This window comes from Octopus bimaculoides, chromosome 16, assembly GCF_046866305.1.
Source record: "Octopus bimaculoides isolate indiv1 chromosome 16, ASM4686630v1, whole genome shotgun sequence".
NCBI classification, from domain to species: Eukaryota; Metazoa; Mollusca; class Cephalopoda; order Octopoda; family Octopodidae; genus Octopus; species Octopus bimaculoides.
In genome coordinates this window covers 40,681,417-40,704,943 of record NC_142943.1, presented here as the reverse complement: position 1 = coordinate 40,704,943, position 23,527 = coordinate 40,681,417, and the positions used below count along the sequence as shown (strand labels likewise).

At 34.9% G+C, this 23,527-nt stretch overlaps 1 long non-coding RNA gene across 2 annotated transcripts in view; it reads left to right on the top strand.

The window, feature by feature from the left end:
- Positions 1-23,527, top strand: part of LOC128249660 (uncharacterized) — a 430,230-nt gene that overhangs the window by 152,848 nt on the left and 253,855 nt on the right. For both annotated transcript variants that reach the window (XR_008265770.2, XR_008265771.2), the window contains exon 2: positions 17,440-17,567. This is a non-coding gene — a long non-coding RNA (uncharacterized LOC128249660). The remainder of the gene's footprint in view (positions 1-17,439; positions 17,568-23,527) is intronic.

The window sequence follows — 23,527 nt, the reverse complement described above, 5'->3', positions numbered from 1 at the left end:
GCCAACAAGTGTTCACAAGTCTTGTGAAAATCCTTCCTGTTCCTAAGAGGCAAACGTTCTGTCGAAATTCTACAAGGTTACCATTTCCAGTCTACATTATCCCATTTGTCTATGTCATTCCTCAAACTCCCTAATGCACAAATAATCATAGTTACAACCTCTATACATTTCATATTACAATACCTTGCAATTTCAAATCTTCTTGAGGTTTCATATTCCAATACCATGCAACCCCAAACTTCTGTAGGTTCTTGACAGGTGCCAGAGCTCATAATTATCAGATATACATGAAACGGCCCAAGCGGGAATCAAACCTAAGTTCCTTCATATCTCTGGTTGAAACATTTGAAACCTCCACCATAGCTGTTTGACAAATCTGAAGAGAAACGTTCAAGTTTAACTTCAATCTCAAACATAAGAGGACTATTTACCATTTTCGTTTTCTATCTTTATCGAATCTGACAGGCTTTTGAATCAGTTAATTTATTTAATTTCGAACAACACTCATATATTCTTGTAGAAGCAATTGTAATCACAAGCACTCGATTCCCGAACGAAATATTTTCTTCGGTAAATTAGCCGATCCTCCATCGGTTCGTTATTTGCAGCTCCTTCAGGGCAAAACTATGCTAAGCTGACGTAAACAAATACCACAATTGGTTGTACAGGAGAGATGTTTCCTTGCCGCAAAATTGTTCTGAGTTCGATCCCATTAGACAGATGTCGTGTCCTTTACCCTCGGCTTGATCACTACTTAGGTAGATGCAAACATCCACGTTAAAATCAATCAACGTCTGTTTTTGAGGTAATTTATTTATTTTACAGTTATGCAAATATGCTATAATCGTCCTCTCCCCGTCAGAAATATCATGATCTTGTCATTATTGACCTGGTGGCAACCTAATTTAGGTGTGATTAGACCCATAGATGGAAACTGTACGGTTGACCGTATATATATATATATATATATATATATATATATATATATATATATATATATACATGCATACGAGATGTTTTGGCTTTTATTTCTAGCAATACTGGTGCTGATCAGTGCCCTTGTTCACTTTAGTGACGTATATATATATACACATATATATATATATGTGTATATATATATATATATAAATATATGATTTTATATACACATACGACACGCACACACAGGACTATTTGATCACAGCGAAGCTAAATGTTTGTGTATTTTTCTCCTTCTTTCTCTCTCTCTCTACTTCTGTCCCTATACATATACGTGTGTATATATATGTGTGTGTGTGTGTGTGTGTGTGTGCGCACGTGTCTGTGTATACGCGTGTCTCTGTGTGTCTTCATCATGTTTTGTTGACGGAGGGCGAAAATATTAAATAAACACCGCAAATTTCACTGCACGTCGAATGGAATCCCAAGCGCTACTTGTTTCGCACCGACTTAAACACTCTCGTCACAATCGCCGTCAGCAGAAATGTTACAAAACAGCCATTGGTCCGCACAACAATCGTCAACAATGACGCTTTTTTCCCTCCAATCGTGCCCCAGATTAAATAACCATATACATAAATAAATACTCAAGTAATTTCATTTAGCGAAGAATTCAATGTTTGTTCTATCAGTGGTAGTTGAATGTTCCTTCTTACTTTAGTATTCTACGTGACAAGAGTGGACAGTGTGACATGTCAGATAATTAAACATAGAAGTAATGAATTATTAATTAAAAGCAGTAATGCATGTTAATTAAGCAAAGGATCCAATGGAATTTGTATAACATACCGAGAATATTTTCTGAAATAAAGCTTGCAGACATTTGCGTAAATTTCGTAGGATGACTATGGCGTAGAAAACTCAAAGAATCTGAATTATAGTAAAAGAGGTCAGAGTTCAATGATTGACTTGAATACCTGATAAGTTTATATTGCAGATTGTTATAAATATGTGTGTGCAAGTGTGTGTGTGTGTGTGTGTGTGTGTGTGTGTGTGTATGTGTGTGTGTGTGTGTGTGTGTGTGTGTGTGTGTGTGTGTGTGTGTGTGTGTGTGCCGTCAGTAAAACATAAGTCCGACAAAAAGCACATTGTAAGTTATAAAGCAGTATATTATATAGATGAATTAGAAGATAAGGTAAAACACAGACTCCTGTCACCGACACGTTGTGTTCGAAACCAGGTGAAGTGTGTTAGCAAGAGAATCACGAACATCCCTAGCCAAGGGATTTATGAAGCAACAGTCTTCCACTATGACGAGGCATTAGCTCCTAGCGGGTTTAGAGGACTGCAGTTCTTATATGCCGGGCCCCAACATCCACATAAGGAAACGACGCAGAAATATTATTTAGCTTCTCCCACCACCAATACCATATTTTTCCCTTTACGTAAAAATGTGTTTAGGTAGGATATTTCTTAAGCTAATGAATAAATATTTTACATGTTCACATAGGTATGGACGCATTGTTAATAGGCACAAACTTAGGGTCCCATTTAGCAGTTCCTCCAGTATTAAGAGCACACCTAGATCATGAGCGGAGGCGGAATGCACACGCAGGGGCTACAACAGATTCCCAGTGGAAGGTAGTTTCGAAGCCAAAGGGGTCGTCTGTGAAGCTGAGGTACTGGACGACCCTAATAGCAGCAGCAACATCAGCAGCTTCCCCAACGGCTACTACAGTAGCAAGGGTAGCATCAGCAGAAACACGAACAAAATCAGCGGCTGCTCCATCGCCAGCGATTACAACAATAGGAACATTAATGACAGCAGTGGCAGTATCCCTAACAGAAATAGCAGCAGAACCATGATATCTATAACACCAGTGACAACAACTCCATCAAAGACGATGACCATAGCAACAACAGCACTATTACCAACGCCAGTCGTAGCAGCACCGACATCAACGATGCCAACACCAACAGCCTCTTTACTAACAGCAGCAGCAGCAGCGTCAATACCATGTGATACAGCACCAGCAACACCTTACCACAGAGATACATCGGATGCTCCGGTAACACATTCAAGCAACACCTCTCCAACCACAGATCCTCCTTTAGGATACCAGAAAGGAGATGCGTTATGTCATTAGCCAGTCATGTATGGCAGCTGAAGGACGACGGAATTCCACACGAAATATCACGGAGAGTCCTAGAAAATCCAGGCCCCTACATAAATGGGACCAAGCGTTGTAAATTATGCATAGCTAAACGGGCGAGGATGCTGAAAGACCCCTACAACCCGGGGAACATCCTTAACTCCAAAATGAAGCTTTTCGGACAATGCTTGCATTTCAGGAAATTCCTGCTGGTCTACTGGGACCCACACGACAACAGGGCCATTCAGAATTAACAGCCAAAGGGAGACAGTCCCCTGTTGTTGAGAGAGTAATGTAGTCGTTTCCTGCTCCATTTTCTAGAGAGACCACTCACTAGAGAGGCCATACGCCAACAGGTTTGGAGTCACACGATAGGCTTTATGGACGTAAAACACAGAGTAATCCAATAAACTGGTCTTATCAACCTGTATCACTATCCCTGTCTTTCTCTCTCACTCTCCCTCCCTCTCTCTCTCTCTCTCTCTCTCTCTATCTATCTATCTATCTATCTATCTATATATATATATATATATATATACAGAGAGAGAGAGAGAGAGAGAGAGAGAGAGAGAGAGATGGATAGATAGATAGATAGATAGATAGATAGATAGATAGATAGATAGATAGATAGAACACACGTATGTATGTATGTATGTATGTATGTATGTGTGTGTCTATAAAGATGCCGACACTATTGAAGAATATTGAAGAATGCAAGTATGAAAAAACCGAAACAAACAAACCCATTGCTGTTGCAGATAATACAGAAATATGTTTGATATTTGAATCAGGTTTCTTTGTGGACTCTTAAAACAGGTGTCTGCACTGACTCTAAAACAATATTGGTATTTAGCAAGCAGCGAAATAATAAAACATTACGATGATGATGATGATGATTTTAACAATAACAACTTTAACAATAACAATTGGTCTAATTGCTGAGAGAAAATTATTTAAAAAAAATTAAGTAACATGTAGTATAGTATGTCGATCGATGCAGTGCATTTGATAACAACAACTACAATGATGATGATGATGATGATGATGATGATGATGATGATGATGATGATGATGATGATGATGATGATAATATTAATGATAATAGTGATGGTGATAATGATGATGATACAGTATCCAATGTGCTTCTTCAATGTTGTTTGATCAAATTTTAAGACATTACAATATTCGATTGATGTCCACTTAAAACAAAACGAAATTATAAAATATTTGAAAGACTAGCAAAACAATCAATGATGTATCGATTTCTTGCAGAGAATCTCGGAATATTATATTCCGTCAGTGGTGAAGTAATAAGCCTGGCCGTTTTATATAAAACCTTATCGATCTGCACGAGACCTTTACCACTGTGTATAAGACCGTAGTACTCTATATAAGAACATATAACTTTATATACGACCGTACCGCTTTAAGTAAGATGATACTTCTCCATATAAGTTCCCATCTCTCTGTTTCGAGTTTGACAATTCTGCGTGATTGCTTTAAATCAGTGGTTCCAAACCTGGGGTCTGCGAACCCTTGGTGGTCCACAAAAGTAATACTTGGGGGGTCCGTAAACAAAATTTAAAATTTCATGTTTGTATGTATATATATAGATAAGGATAAGCATTTTAAATGGAGTCCGTGGGAAGACTCATTTAAATAAAAGAGTAGGGAACCACTGTTAGAAACCATTATGAAAATATTGGGAACCACTGCTTTAAACCATTAGGAATGCCTTAAAATAGCTCCACTCTATATGTAAAACATTTTGCCAGTGTCTGTAATTTTTAATATAATACCATTACTGTTATTTAAAGCTCAATATCTCTAGATTACCACTACATATAAAGTGTTACTGCGCTCTCCCCCCCTTCTCTCTCTCTCTCTCTCTCTCTCTCTCTCTTTCTCTCTCTCTATCTCATGCTATATATATATGTGTATATATTTGGTTAATGAGAAAGTGCTTTACCAGTAAGCTACCAGGTATAAACCATTCGTCTTATATATACTGCATACTGAAATAAAAATACTGCATACTGAAATGAAAACTACAACTTCTGTATACTTACGTAAATTTCGGATGGAGCGAAAGAAAGATCTTTCGTGAGAAATGGGCAGTAGTCTCGGAAGATGCAGTGATTTGTAAAGTATTCTCATATACAGGGTCTTGTAGATAAATTGAGATAATTTTTACGATGCATAAAGCTGGTTATAAATGCTAAAATAATGGTAGTAGACAGATATAAGTTTAATTTAACATTCATTACAACAAAAGCATTTATCACTCAATATTTGTCACTCAAAACCTTTTGACCAATTCTGCCTCTACATGTGAACGAATGTTTTTTGCAGCTGCCGCAACCTCCACCTTTTTAATTTTGCAAGTCGGACGCACGATGCAGATATTCAAATTGTTGAAACTCGAGCATGGTGAAGCATCAGTCCTTGCCTGAACTACGCCCCTTAAAAAATAATCGATATTGTTGAGATTTGGATTATTACTGCGTCAGATGTTGGCCTTCCAAAAAAATGGCACCTTCTCACTAAGCAAGGTCTGTGATGCTTTTGATCCATGGCACGGTGTAGAATCCTGGATAAGCACCGCATTTCAAGCCCAAAAATCTGCTCCATCCAAGGTAATAGAGTTCTTCAAAGTGTCCAGATACTCCTTTGTGTCGATCTTCAAGCCAGACTCAATGAAGTATGGATCCATGACACTTCCGTCACACGCTACGGCTCCAAATACCATCACAAAGGCAGGATTCTTACTTTCAAATATAGTGGGGGAAGTGACGTCAGAAAGTTTGTCTGCGATAACTCGAGAATTTCTGCGATTCACCTCAGCGTTCACAGTGAGCTTCTTTTCGTCCACAAACACGAGAGTTTTTCCTGTACATTGATGCTTGATGGATGGCAGAAGCTTTTGGCATCTCTCGGCTGATTACTTTGGCCTTGGCTGTTAGGTGACGGCGTTGACGAACATAGCTTGTCATGCCAAGGTTCTTGTTCACGGCTCTGGACACCGTGGAAGCGACACATTGTGTTCCTATGCAAGAGTTGTCATGTATGTGAATGGGTTCGCTTCAATCGAGTGTTTGAGGCTGGCGAGAAATTTTGGATTGCGCTTGGAATCACTTCGAGCCTCATGTTCTTTTCTATCAATCTTTTCCTTTTCTTTAAATTGTTTATACACACAATAAACCGTTTCTTTTGGAAGTTTCGTCAACCTAGCAATTTTATTGGCCGTGTACCCGGCGCGCGCCAAAACAACAATGGCGGAATGTTTCTGTTGTTCCATGATTTTCTGTTGTTGAATCAGTTTGATATTTACTTGAATATTAAACAGGAGTATTAGATTTTCAACTGCTTAAAATTGGTCTCAATTTCTTTGCAAGACCCTGTATAATATCAAAGAACATTTTGGAACTGTAGCCTTCAAAGCTTCCATAAAATACGTATAAGCATGATGGACCAAAAACGTCTAATCAAGAGAGTATAGCCATAATCTCTCAGCCAGGAATATTTGTTAAGGCGTGGATGTGTGGTAAGAAGCTTGCTTCCCAACCACATCGTTCCAGGTTCAGTCCCACTGTCTGGCAGTTTGTCATGTATATGTGTGTGTGTCTTTCTGTCTGTGTATGTTGCTGTAATTGGTATAAAAGGTAGATAGAATAAGTAGCAGCCTTAACAAAATTAAGTACCGAAGTCGAACTAATTCGACTAAAATTTCTTCAAGGCAATGCCCCAGCATGGGGCAGCTGTCTCATGTCTGAGACAAGTAAAAGGTAAAAGACTGAAGAAGATTAGTATGTAATAAATCCACATATACAACACATCCATGCCTGAACCCTTGTGTGTTATATATATATATATATATATATATAGAGAGAGAGAGAGAGAGAGAGAGAGAGGGAGGGAGAAATATCGTTATTTCTAATTTTGTCTAAAGGAGAATACGGATGCAGTACTAGATATTAATAGCTATCGCCAAGCTGACATGGCAGTCCAGAAAAATAGGACGAATGCTACCATTGATTAGCTCCAAGAGGCCATCGCTTCTAGATAGCTAGCTATGTGACATACAAACCTGTGTCCATTATAACCTTCGAACAAGGGGAACTGATGACCTCCCCTGTTCGAAAGTTGTATGGGACACAGATTATTGTGTCACATAGCTAGGTATAGGCGATGGCCTCTTGGAGCTTATCAACGGCAGCATTCGTCCTACTTTTTCTGGACTGTAATATTAGCTTGACGATAACTATTAATATATGTGTGTGTGCGTGTGTGTGTGTGTGTGTGTGTCTGTACATACTTACATACACGTGAATATGCTTGACCAAATCCCAACGAAAGACTTCCTTCTAGGCTAAAAACTCGATCTGACGTGCGCGCGCGCACATACACACGTTTGTGGAGATTATTATTATTATTGAGAAAAAAGTTTCAATCGTTTTTAATGAATATAAAGTTGTATTTCGGTATTAAAAAAAATAGGTTTAATTTTTATTCTCTTTCGTTAAAATTTTTTTCGTTAAAACATTATTCTTTATCGGAGTAGATTGATATGCAAAGTAAAATATTTCTAGTTTTATAACTCATAAAAGATACAAAAAAATCTCCCTTCTACGAAGTGGAAACATATTTAAATAAGTTTACAATAATAGATTTAATTAATCTAAAATATTTAATGCATTGGGAGATTTCAGTTGGATTTTTTTAAACTTTATCATTCATATTACCTTAATTAAAATTCCACACATATTTTGAAATGCCATGTTTTTTAAGATTCTTAAAATAATAATAATAATAATAATAATAATGATGATGTTGATGATGATGATGATGATGATGAAATAATAATAATAGTAATAATAATATATTTTATTTCACCACAACATGAGGTTTTATATTATTTAAGCAAAATACTCGCTAAATGAAGTATTATATTATAGCAGCTATACAGACATCATTACAGAAACTGAACATCTAAATCAATGGAAATATATGATCAAGGATTGATTAGGGGATGTTAAACTGAAATCATTACAGAGTTAATTAATTAATGTTGCAGTCACCCTCTTCTTCTTCTTCTTCTTCTTCTTCTTCTTCTTCTTCTTCTTCTTCTTCTTATTATTATTATTATTATTATTATTATTATTATTATTATTATTATTATTATTATTATTATTATTATTATTATTATTATTAATATTATTATTATTATTATTATTATTATTATTATTAGTAGTAGTAGTAGTAGTAGTAGTAGTAGTAGTAGTAGTAGTAGTAGTAGTAGTAGTAATAGTAGTACTATTATTATGAAACAATAGTAGAGGCCACCAAGCATAAACAGCATAGGCAAATTCATAAATATATAAGGGTGCTAGAAAGTACGAGCTTACCTAGAAATATGAGTCAGATAAAACTCGGAAGCCACAGAATTCTCACTAAGAATTTACAAGCATAGTGAAAGCGGGCGGCGAATAAAAAATGGTCCCTACCTTTCCGAAAGCTGGAAAAGAAATGTCAGGTAACTTAATATCATATGATTTCAAACTCTGTGCTAAAAAGCACTCAGTTCTCGTCAGTTAAGTTTGCTGCAAAAAAAGCTAAATTTGAAAAATATTCACCTCAACCATGTCATATACAAAAACGAACCACGTGAATAAGTTATAAATATATAAAAATATTATTATTAATAAGAAATAATAATGATGTTAGTGTCCAGCAGACAAAAAACCGTATGGGCAGATTTATAAATATATATAAGGGTACCATATAGATATACACGCATATATACAAAAATATACTCAAGCTTACGAACACCCTCATAATACATGTGACGTCTGCTATATGTATGGGTATATTTGATGGAAGAAATACATCAGATTTTGCGACAATGCATTTATCAAGCGAATGCATGCAAAACTATTTACAAAAGTAATCTCAAATTGATTATATTGTTGTTTAAGCGAATATATATATATATATATATTCTGAAATTCTTTTACTTGTTTCAGTCATTTGACTGCGGTCATGCTGGAGCATTGCCTTTAGGACTTATTCTTGTATGCCTAGTGCTTATTCTATCCGTCTTCTTTGTCGAACCGCTAAGTTACGTAAACACACCAAAATCTGTTGTCAAGCGATGGTGGAGGACAAATACAGACACACAAATACTTGCTCACACACACACACACACACACATACATATGTATATGTATGCGTATATATATATATGTATATATATATATATATATATATATATATACTTATATATTTATACACATATACATGCATATAGAAAGATAGATAGATAGATAGAGAGATAGATAGATAGATAGATAGATAGATAGATAGATAGATAGATAGATAGATAGCGTTTGGATGTATTTGTAAGCATGTCTTTATTATTATTGTTAGCATTATTATTATTATTATTATTATTATTATTATTATTATTATTATTATGCTCATCATGCAAGCTAACCATTTGAAACTTAAAAAAGATCTGTTATATAACAAGATTTATGACAGCCACGTTAATCAAACAAGGCAGTTACACTGAAATATTTGTTTACCTCGAGCTAGCTTTATTCAGATATCAATTGACATTATAGTTGAATGTGAAATGAATGTACTTAGAGAGAAAAAAATGATATAGTAACGGAGAGTGTTACTATATTTAGTGTTACACAGTGTGATATCTGTTCGTATCTTTGGTACTTATCGGGTAAAAGAAATCCTCAAAGAAAAATTACAGTCATGTTTTAAATCAGATTCCACCATATTGTACTGGGAATATATTTTACTTTTATTTTGTCCATATAGCATGTGGGATTAAATAGTCAAGCGCATCTATATGTATATATATATACATATATATATATATATATATATATATATATATATATATATATATATATATATATATATATATGTATGTGTGTGTGTGTGTGTGTGTATATATATATATATATATGTATATATGTATATATATATATATATATGTATATATGTATATATATATATATGTATATATATATATGCATATATATATATATATATATATATATATATATATATTTATATATATATATATATATATATATATGTATATACATATATATATATATATATATATATATATATATATATATATATATATATATATATATATATATATATATATATATGTATGTATGTATACATACCTATATATAGGACTGAGAGACACATACATACACACATGCACACGAGCAGATAAACGCCCTACACACGTCACACACAGGTACACTTGTGTGTGTGAGTGTGTGTGTGTGTATGTGTGTATGAGCCTCGTAATGTAATGCTAACGTGTGTGCGTATGCATGTAAATGCATGTGGGCGTGTTTATGTGCGTGTGTATATGTACGTCTGTGTGTGTATGCGTTATTATGTATGAGAGCATACAAACAAAAACTATATATTTCTAGACGTGAACCAATCCTATCTTTTAGTCTGGCAAATATAATTCCAAAACCATTTCATAGTTGTCTACAGCCAGACAAATATTCAAAGCAAATAATTCACTTTAATGATCCCGAGAGACACAGTGAAGTAACTATGAAAGGTGAAATGTTACGTACTACTTTCCTTTAACGGATTGTGTTCTAATACAACTGTCGATTTGTTTTCCATCCACCTGGGCCTGATTCGATGCTTATTAGAAATATACGATAACCATTCTCTTGCATTCAATTCTCCAAATCTATGTTTTTGTTCTATTGCAAGAGACATTATTATTTACCAATCAGTGGGCAGTTCGAATTTCTCTAGTACAGAGTGATAGTGATGCTATTTAGTCCCAGGAAAACTAACATGTAGCAAATGTGACCGTCCTAGACTTTTTTTTAATTTGCATAATCCAGAAACACATTATCTAGCATGTTTTTCTTATAATGACAGGTGTTGATAAGAGGGAGAATTAGCTGCTATTGCCATTTCTTGCATGTCAAGCAAACATATAGAGGCTTCGTAACTTTTTATGAAAGTTTTAATGTTTTGTTAAATAAAACCAATGGGTGCAAGTTTAAGTATGATATACATATTTACCAAGCAGAACTGAAAGATATCTGAATGAATCCTAAACTCTAAATTTTTCATCAATTGATGCAGTCTAGAGGTCGAAAATCCACAAGAAGAACTCCAACTTCTTCATTACGGTGATACAGTCTGGAAGTAGAAATATCAGCTAGAAGAACGGTTAAAACCGAGCGGGTAGAAAACCTAACAGGTATTACGAATGCACTTATATTAATAATAGTGTAATCAGTTCATATCATTATAACTGTTTCGAATAGTCGATGACTGCTCTATATAAAACTGCAAATTATGCAAGCGGTTGCAATACTAAGACAATATTTTAAGTATATATATAAGTGAAATAAAGTATCAACTTCCACTGATTTTTATCGCAAGCCACAACATTCTCTTCAGGGGATTAAGGGCAAATATGTGTGTGTGTAAGTATGTATATATGTATATATGCATGTATGTATGGATATATATGTGTGTGTACTTGTCAATACTACTATGCGTATATGTCTTTATGTGTTTGTATATGCAAGCATGTCTATATGTTATATATGCATATATGGGTGCAAACATGAATGGTTTTCTGCTGGTTTATTACATAAAAGCATTTACACTTTAATTGAAAAACTCTCAATGCTTTTGTATGTGTAATCGTATTTGTGTATGGCTTATACTTGCCCGTATAAAAAAGCATATACACATACATATATATATATATATATATACATATATATATATATATATATACATATATATAACTGTTGTTATTATGTAGTAAATCTATCCGATCAAGCAGTATCTTTGCCTGACGTTTGATTCTTATGTTCCATCACTACTGAAGATTTTTAATTCCTTTGTCTCTCCGCTCTCTCTCTCTCTCTCTCTCTCTCTCTCTCTCTCTCTCTCTCTCTCTCTCTCTCTCTTTCTCTCTCTCCGTTTCTCTCCCCTCTCTCTCCGTTTCTCTCCCCTCTCTCTCTCTTTCTCTCTCTCTCTCTTCAACATCATCAGCCTCTATATGAACCCTAAGCCACAGGTACCTTAAGCTCTTTGTAGACTTGATCAATTAGGCTTTCTAATACTATTACTTCCAATGTAATTCTGTTGTTATTTGATCACTACGTTCTTGACTACATTCAATTTGTCTGTGTTTACATTCTGCCAATTCACCATTTCTAAACGTGTTTTATCTTCGTTTCATGTCTTTTTCTCTGGTTTTACTAATTGATTCCAACCACTTTCTTGAAAGGTTGTTGCTATCAGGTTTAAAGATTTACTAAATGTCCATTTTTTGACTGTATTGCTTCTTGTTTTCAAGTTTCCTCATTTTCGTCTTTAAGTGATGTTTTATGGTACTTCTGTAATTTTTCCGAGTACTATGAGGAAGCTGCTTAATTTTTTTGAGCTTTTATTACATGACTTCGTATTCCAACCATCTAAATATCTTCCTAATAGTCTAATCATTCTACCGTAATTACATGTACAGCTTTCCTTACAAGTAAACACTTATTTGTTCTGCCCATTATTTACAAATATCAACTAAAGTAGCGTTCTCATTGTCATCCGTTGTTATAAACGATTCTACTAAGTTATTGTTTCTTTCGCTGATTTATTCCATTTCTGATCAGCCTACAAGGTAATTCTAGTAAGGCTGATAATTACAGTTTGCAGGCAGCATGAATTTCGCGACTAACTTTAAACTAAACTTTGTCACTTTTGAACTCTTATTCAGCTGTACATGTTATTGGCCATTTTCTAAACTTGAGATTATTCTAGGATTCTCAGAATTATCTGTATCTTTCTTTCGTCCAGAGCCAATAAAACATAAGCTTCAAATTTTGGCACATAGCCAGCAGATTCGTGAGGAGGTTAGGTCGATCACATCGACCCCAGAGCTCAAATGATACTTATTTTATCGACCCCGAAAGGAGGAAATGCCAAGTCGAACCCGGTGAAATTTGAACTGAGAAATACCGCTAGGCATTTTACCCGGCGTACTAACGATTCTGATGGTTCACCGCCTTCAGAGCCATTAAAGTATTAACCATGTTCGATAAAATATAGAATGCGCTCAGGTGTTGATTAGCAGAATTGCTAATGTTGCGATTTATGATCTGAGTTCCTTTGCATCTGCAGTGGTGGTACGCTGCATGGCCCTTTGACTTTCCTTTGGAACATATCAATGGTGTGGAGAGACAGGCAGTTACTGATATCGGTAGCTGCCTGTCTTCAGTAATAAAAATTGCTCAAGTGTGCAACTTCGACAGGATTTTTCTGGGTGAATATACATCGCCAGTCCTGAGCGATTGAGGTGTTCCAATAGGAGAGAACTAACGAAATTACAAAACCAGTGTTGGACTCAGTGTATAACAGCATAGTGTTTGACTTCAAATCTGGCTGAAACCAACATTTTTTGCAATCCTTCAGATGAATGGCAGATGACGATTCTATAAACTATACACTATACAAGAATTCACTAAAGAAAAGTAGTGCCAAAGACCAAAACTTAAGGCGTCTTAAGGCGAAAGTCTATCGTAATCAAAAGAAAATCACGCACGGGCACACGCACACACATATGCGTACACACACACACACACACATTCATATATATATATATATATATATATATATATATATATATATATATATATATATATATATATATATATATATATATATAAGTAATCGAGAATAGTATAATTCTATTTATTCTAGAAAACGTGTCAGTCATCGCCAAAAGGTTTAAAAGTACAGTTTGTCTGCAAATATTTCACATCTAACTACTGCATCAGATTTTCGAGATGAAAAAATGTCTAAACTAATTCTCGCTAGCAGCGTAATTCAATGAAGCTAGATTTGTTACATAAAAGTTACTAGACAAATCAAATTCGATAACTATGTAAGAGGTAATCGCTCTCTCCATATTTATGTGTGTGTATGTGTATGTGTGTGTGTGTGTGTGTGTGTGGTGTCTGTCTGTCTGTTTGTCTGTGTATACACACACCGGGTCGAACAATTTAGGTGATAAATGAACAAAAAGTGAAGCTAGAGTATTCAATTCGAACTTTTGTTAGAAAGTGATAGGGCTTATTTCTCTAAGCGACTTCTAAGGAAGCCATTGCGGTCATATGTTGTAACTAAAGCCAGCCTATATACGAGGATTGATATTGTGATTAATAACGCTTGTAACATAGAAACGTAGCCATCTAGTTTTGTGAAGGATCCTCCGTGATACGGAGACCCCGAAAAGACCCACGAAAACTGACCACCCTCTCTTGACCAAATCATTGAAAATAACGTTGCCGATCCGTGTATGTCGAAGTTTTAGTAAACCTTTACTGTGAACTTAGCTGTGTTATCTGTGCAGCCCTGGAGAACTAAAATACTAACCATTTCATCATTAAATTAAATGTTAAAATGACAACGATAACGGATACAAACACACCTTCTATTTGTAAGCAATAGGCACACTCATTTTCTCATATCCATTTTAATAATTAAATATTATACTTTAATTTAACATTAATTTACAGTTTGATAACTGATCAAAGTATCATATTCATCTGCTTAAATACTTGCTCTTTCTCCAACTCTCTCTCTCTCTCTCTCCCTCCCTTTTTCTCTCTCTGTCCCACTCTTTTTCAAGTCTATCTCACGCAAAACTCGCGACAATTTGATTATATCAAACACCTCAAAGATTAATAGAATAGATCAATATAAATTAATAAAATATTTTATATTCAATCTAAAATAAAAATAGCTGAAGGTAAATATATTTTTTAAAAGATATAATAATGTTCCTGGACACATATTTTTTTCTGATTGCTGGATGTATATGAAGACATAGGTAGAACCTTTAGAAATAGGAGAATATTTACATTTCTTGTCTCACATTGTCCTGTTGAATATAACTTATTATTAATGCTATAGATTCGATAACATGTCTATTCATACTTCATACATTCATACAGATATCACCGTGTTCTGCGTACACTCTATGTAATACCATATATTCATGCTGATATATATATATATATATATATATATATATATATATATATATATATATATATATATATAAAGTTTATATTCAAGTAACTTATATAAATGCTATATGTTCCCGCTAATAAATAGACATGTGTGTGTAAAACAGAAACATTATTTATATGTTACATCAAAATGAATTCATATATATATATATATATATATATATATATATATATATATATACACATTTATAGAATTTGTGTAAGTATTATATACTCGATTAAATGTTGATGCTTTTAGACCAGACATTGAGGTTAAATTTAAGGACTACTCTAGTTACACGCAGATTACTTTTGAGACGGTGAACTTAAACATACAATTTTAAGTACCGTATAAACAGGGTATTTTACTGATGATCTTTTACAAGATTAAAGATTAAAAAATGAGCTGCAGTAATAACATAATTCACCTGTAAACGTATGGTAGCGGTATTTCTCCTATAAACAAACATAATAGTGAGTCAATATGGGTGTTGTGACAATTATAACGATGTTTTATTCTCATCTATAATATCTGCATCAGTCACACTTACGACAGATCTGTATTGTATACTAAATCAGTTGAGTTTCGGATTTCTAGTAAATCTAATATAGGTTATATATATATAAACAGTTCGACTAAGCTCTATATGACAAAAAGTTTCGTAAGCTCATAGAATGAACCTTTTTTAGGAATGCTTAGGTTTCTACCACTTCTTTAATTTGTTCACTCAGTTGTGTGTGTGTGTGTGTGTGTGTGTGTGTGTGTGCGTGTGTGTGTGTGCGCGTGTATGTGTGTGTGTGCGTGCGTGTGCGTGTGTGTGTGCGTGTGTGTGTGAGAGAGAGAGAGAGAAAGTAGGGTGAATGATAATGAATTTATAAGTTTTATGCCACGAGCCCTGGAAAAATATATTTACATCTGCTTGGTAAAGCTAAATATATTTCAAATATAACGTTTCGTTAAAATTCAGCGAGATCATTTTCACCACTAAATAAACTTTCCTAGTCATCTGGGTAAACTGATACCATCCTACGAATCCTTTTCGTCTTTTCTTTGCATATCTATTTCTTCGTTATCATCAGCCGAAAGATATTCATTTTCTACATCATACAAAACAGTTGAATTATATCACTTCAACACTTTCAAAATGTCGCTTCTTTTCTTTATTCGGTCTGTATATCAACAATCTATTCCCAAGTGGCCAGCAATGCTACTTTCATACATGTTATTTCCCATCTTGTACAGCTACTCCAATTCATGCTTGCCATCTTACTAAAAGTCTTATTGATATCAATAACTCATGGTTCCAAAGCACTACTACACTCAGCGGAAATTATAGACATGTTAGTACTTTGTTATCAATCATTACCTTATATTCTATATATTAACCGGCATGAATGGGTTCTAGGGGTGGTTTTAATATATAGGCAGCTACAAGCAACAGATACATATCTAATATTTATAATTTTATGTATATATTTATATATATATATATATATATATATATATATATATATATATATACGTACGCAAGTGTATGTATATATCTATATACAGACATGTGAATTTATATAAATTTGATAAATCAGTAGGAGACTATATTTCGACGTTTTCACAATATTCTAGTTTAATATATTTCACCAAAGCAAATTAAATTGTACGCAATGTTTAAATTTGAGTGTATATTTGTATGTGCGTGTGTGTGTATAAATATATGTGTGTGTGTGTGTGTGTGTGTGTGTGTGCGTATATATGTATGTGTGTGAATGTATGCGTGTATATTTCTAGGAGTATATATTTATGTATATATGTGCGCGTATTAGTTTATGCATATGAGTATGTGTGTGTTAGTATCTACGAACATATGTATCTTTATTTACACACGCACACCACACTCACGAACGAATGCGATATAAAATATATTGTATTTTTTATTTTGTTATGCTCAAATATATTATACGAGGATGTTCTAAAAAAACATGAAAACTTATAAAGAAGTTTCCTCCATTACTGATGCATCAAATTAATATAAATTTATGTATGTAAATGTGTGTATGTACGTGGATCTACAAGCACACACACACACATACACACACACACAATCATACACACACACACACACACACACACACACAGTGGCATACATGGATAGATGTATCTAGAAATACATTCTAACTACATCGTCTGTATGCCAAAACAATTTTTATATACGTGTATTTATAGCAAAATGTCATTGCTACTATGGCATCTGTTTGTGTCGTTGTAGGGAAAGCATTCCAATTTTCTGGTCGATTCGAAGCAAGCCGGTGTCAAACGACGTCTCGACATATCTATTGATCTATATTAATTTGTCTATAACGGATATGGATTCCAAGAGCTTAAGGTGAATTACAGGTAGGTTAATGAATTTATATTATGAATTAACAAAAAATAAATGACGCAAAATTCATCAAACTATGACTTGTGTATCTGCATACCTTTGTGTGTGTGTGTGTGATTGTGTGTGTGCGTGTGTGCGTGCGTGTGTGTGTGGGTGTGTGTGTTTGTGTGTGTGTGTGTGTGTGTGTGTGTGTATGTGTGTGCGCGCGCACGTGTGTGTGTGATAACAGTGCTTAGAAGCACAAATTAAGTATTCAGTACATCAGGAGGTCTGTTATATACTTCATCTGGCTGACCAAGTGACGTTGTGAAGATGTTCGATTACTAATGCGGAGGTCTCAATTTCGATTCCACAGCATGGCAAGTGTATTTTATCATAGATTTGGGTCATCCCAGGCCTTGGAAATAAAAACGCGTCGAAAGAACGTGTGAATTAATCCATCAGGTGAGCTGTCCTTGTTACTGTATCCTAGTTATTCTCTTGATTATCCATGAAAAGTATGTTAAGATATCCCATTACAATTTTTCATAGATATACATAGGGACACACACATGCCTGCAAGCTTTGTATGTGTGTACTTGTGTGCGTCAGAAAGAAAGAGAGAGAGAGAGAGAGAAAGAGAGCATGTATGTATATGTATATAATCATAAAATCAGAAGATATGAGAGGTGAATTATTTACTCCGCATGGAAATACTGCTTGTATATCTTGATTCTGATTTTTTTACTGCATGGACAAGTTAAATTTCATTGTATTTTAATTACTATGTGAAGTGATAACCGATTTCTTATTGGCGTGCTTATTGTGAGTACTGCTTTACTCTTTGAATCCAACTCTATTAATATAATGTCTGAGAGACGCAGAGAGTGTATGTGTTGTGTGAGAGCATCCGGTTAATTTGTGGCGAGAATATCACTATCTAATTCAAGAAATTGATTTAACAACATAATGCATCTTTGCTTAAGAATTTAGACTCTTTCTTTTTGTTGCTATTACAATGTGAAAAATAACGAAAATTGGAAAACTGTTGGAAAAGAAAACGTCACAGAAAGAATTAAGATAAAATCTTCCACTGTGGTAAAATTTCATCTCTCACAGTTTCTTTTTTCCTATATCTTACCAAACACATTAAATCTTATTTTCAAAAATTACGCAATATAACACACAAAGAATATAGATGGTTATATAAATAAAACATTTGAGTTAAAAACTTACACTAAGATTAACTGAGTTATGTTTAGGCCAGTGTTGACCAATTGCATTTCGAAATTAACAGCAGAATTTGGTACAGTATTGGGTCGTCCCATAAATAATGCGGTTTTTTATACTTCTTTTATTTTTCAAAATTAAGATAAAGAAAGTTCTATTTAAATCTAAAATATTCTCTCCTTAATTTTCTACAATGCTCTTCCATCTATCTGCTAGACTTGCAAGGTCCCTCTTCCAAAATTCACTTGTCCGTGACGAAAAATACTCCTCCTCTACCGTTCTAACCTCGTCTACAGAATTTATATTTTCTCCGTCCAAATGATTTTGAAAACTGCGGGATAAATGATAATCAGATGGGGCAATGTTCGGCGAATGGGGTGGGTAGGGCATCGTTTTCCATTCAAACTGCTCCATCCTTTGGATCGTCATTCTCGCTCTATGTGGAAGAACACCTTTCGTCTTGAGACAAAAGTTGGTCATCTTTCCTCTAGCGTTGACTTAGGCGCTCAAGCTGCTTGCAGTAGATCTCCTTTGTTATCGTTAGGTCTGGATTTAAAAGTTCAAAGTGGATTCAACCATTTATGATGTTTTCGTTCTGGAGGTTGACGGTGACACTGAACGAGGTTGGTCTTCAAGCAACAAGTGGTTCCTAAAGCGTGGAAACCACTCGTAATTTTTTTTCTTTGCTGATGGCAGCGTCCTTGTAAGCTGTTTGAAGCATGAGCATTCTTTTGACCGCCATTTCCCCAGCAGAAAACAGAATATCACGGAAGCACGCTGTTCCTTCATTTCAGCCATCGCAAACATGAAGCACTGCAAAAGAAAAACGCACCATGTGACAGTCCGACCTCAGTCGACAACGTTGATCGGCAGACTGATGCCTAAGGGTCCCATCAAGTAGTTTCTAGCGGTGGACGCCTGAACTAAAATGGGCCTGGCTCGCAGAAAACATTTCCGGTTACTTTTCGGTGCCGCCTCGTATATATAGAACTGAAACCATAGTATATACTGATTTCACATTTTGGCACTATGCAACTTCAGAGGAAGGGTCTAGTCGATTTCATTGTCCCCAGCGTTCGACTGGTAGTTATTTTATCGTCCCTGAAAAATGAAATGCAAAGTCGTTCTCGACGGAATTTGAACTCGGATGTGCAGACGGACGAAATGCCGCTAAGCATTTTACCCGGCGTATTAACAATTCTGCCAGGTAGCCGCCTAAATAGTATAGAATATATTAAAAGACATTTTCTAAAGAGGTTAGCACTTAACAACCTGTAACCTCTATTGCTTCGTTCCTTGGTCAAGGCTCCAAACTCATAAGCTAGCCTACCTAGCTGAGTTAACTTCTAGTGCTACCTTGTAGAATCTACACGTCGCTTGCTAGAACGATGAACAGAATAATGTTTTGTTTGGTTATCTCTGCTTGGATCAAGTCATTCTTTGAACAAATTAACATATTATAAGCCAGATTATGATATATCTCTCAACTGCTGATAATAAAAAAAAACACTCAAACACCGCTCTATGATTCCATACCCTTCTGGCCGATTATATTCCTAACCATTATCATATTTCTATATTGTCTGCAAATGTATTCGGTCTGAAATGGATCTTCCTCACTTTCAACGATGGAGATTCAATTTCAATTACCCTATCAATAAATTACCAACTCAATGAGCCGGTAATATTCTAATCGTCTTAATATTGCGTGCTAAGTCGCTGGGTGTTCTATAGATACGCGTACCTTTGATGTATTTCGCAGGAGGGTTCTGCTTGGTTGGAATGCAAGGTTATACCTTTTAAATTAATGCTACAATCCATCCTTATTCTAAAACAAGAATCTCAACTAAATGGCCGTGTTATGTTCCACGATACTCTATACGCTACAAAGCTTGACATACTTTAAAAACGTAGCGATATACACAATCTTGAATATAATATACAAGAAAGAAACTCTCTATCTCTATGTATCCTCTGTATTTGTGTACTGGAATATAAAGCTGTTTGTTACTCCTTTAGGACAGATTTACATTATTTGATTTGCCTGAATTACTTCATGATATCTTTCACACGTAATATTCAAATCCTCTTACTGTCTGTCTCTTTTTCTTTCTTCCCTCTGTCTTTCCCGCTCAATCTCTCCTACCTCTTCAACCTCCTTCTCTCTCTCTCTCTCTCTCTCTCTCTCTCTCTCTCTCTCTCTCTTCCCCTCCCTTCCTTCAAGGTTCTACATAACAGCTTCAAGTGTAGTCGACATGTGTGTGACAAAACAAATTCCCAGTAAAATCTCTCTGACATCTGCCATGTGCCAGGTCCTTGCTGCAATTTTGAAGCTTCGTGCACACACGTACGCTCATGTGCACACATACACACATACATGCATACGGACACGTGTACGCGCACACTTATACACGCTTAACGGTTTACTGTTCTCATCATTAGTAAATGTCGGACAAATAATTCGCATATAATCCCAGTGGACATTTTATGAACGAATGGCGGCGCTTGTTGCAATATCCTGCGCACTAGCTATGACGTATTGTCAATATTGTTAATGTTTTGGCAATAATTTCTCAGTTAATTCTCGTGTTTCGTGCCAAAAACTGTCATGTGCAAATTTCTCTTAAACAATAACTCGCACGCTTACAACTAATTTTTAAAGTCTGTGGATATGTTAAATCGAAGAAGAGTTTTGCTTCAACTTACTTTTAAGCCTTCGATTCTAATGTATACTATGGCGTATTTAAAGGCACATGATGCGTATCATGTACAATTGGAGTCTTACATTTAATACATCACTATGATGTATACAAATCATATTCATATTTATGTACATACATACATACATATATATATATATATATATATATATATATATATATATATATATATATATATATATATATATTGATATATATTGATATATATATATATATATACATACATACATGCATACATACATATATATACATACATGCATACATACATACATACATACATACATATTTCAAGCACAGTAACAATGACTTTACGATTAAATGGGAATTAATTTCTACTGAAAAACCATACAGACCTGGAGCCAATAGATGTGACCGATGTTTAGACGAATTGTACAAGATTTTCACATCCAAGGACAATGTAATAAATTCTAGACAGGGGAAAACATTGAGATGCTTGCACATGAGGAAATTCACATTTGCCAATTATAAATGAATTATAAATAGATAATTATCATTTAAACTATACAAGGTTTTCAAATGATGGTCTGTAAATGATTATCTAATAAGAGCTTGAAGTAGAGACTGTTCGCGTCTGATTTAACGGAGAGCTATACGTTATACAACGCAGAGTTTATAAAAGAAGATAATTAAACGTCCATACCAAGTGATATCAAGTTAAGACCCTGAAGAGTCTGCACTGTTTTATAGTAGGGTTGCAATTACAATGATTACAAATTGGTGCAATTGAAACATGTGTTGGTCTTAAAAGACAGCATATAGTTATAGAGTTAAAGGTAATGATATTTCTACTTCGGAATAATCCTTATTTCCGACATTGTCAATATATATACATATATATTGGGCACTGCTTTATATATGGTTAAATGGAACAAATCAACCCCAGTCCTTACTTTTTTTAATGTTTCTTTTTTCCCTCTCTCCACTCTTTTCTCTCCTTGTCAATACTTTCTATAGAAGAGCGTATGTTCGAAACATAAAAGACTTTTCCTTCTATTTTGTATAAGCCAAACCCTAATATACTGGTGTTTTTTTACTGTTTACCACATCTTAATGTTTTTTTTTTGCTTTTGTTTGTTGGGTGGGGTTATAACCTTGGTATAATACTTTTTTTAATCCTAGTACCCTAGTACTTGCTCTACTAGTGTCTTCTAGCCGAACCGCTAGGTTACGGTGCGTAAATAAACAAATAGCTATCAAGTCATATCGGGAGATACACACAAATATACGTGCTTGTGTGTGTGTGTGTGTGTGTGTGTGTGTGTGTGTGTGTGTGTGTGGGTGTGTGTGTGTGGGTGTGTGTGTGTGTGTGTGTGTTGACAATGGGCTTCTTTCAGTTTCCGCCTACCAAACCCACTCACAAGGCATTGATCAGTCGGGGCTATACATTCCGAAGTAGAACATCGTTGACCAAGGAGCCAAGCAGAAGAATTTGGATCCAAGACGACATGGTTAGGAAGCAAGATTCTCACCACGCAGGCACACCTGCACCATTACCACACCTGATAGCTACATCATACGTTAAAAAGAGAGATAAATAGCTGGCGAGCAATGCTTCACATCCAGTGATAACGCCAAAGTGAGTGTAGTTCAATAATACAAACAGTAAAATATTCTAGTCGGTGACAACTTCAAAAGAAGCTACGTCCTCCCACTTACAATGAAGACCTGAAAGATCAGTCTGTGAGCGAATGAGATATGTAATCTATAATTGTTAGACAAATAAAATATATTTTGTTTCGCCTATGGCTTTTCGGGAACAAAATAATATTTGTACAAGCTAACTTATAATTCATAGAAATTAATTCCGTTTTTGTTGCGTTACAATGTAGTAACAAGCGGTGAAACACTCAACTTAGTAACTGCTCCATTAAATTTCAGTGTTTTCTGTAATTCATTTTCAAGATAGACACTGGATCGGGTTGAGCTGAATTCCCTTACAAATACTTCAAAACGTCGAAATGTCTTCTGTAGGTGACTGCTGCAACCTCATAAAATCACGTAACTGACCAAATATAGTTGAAGAA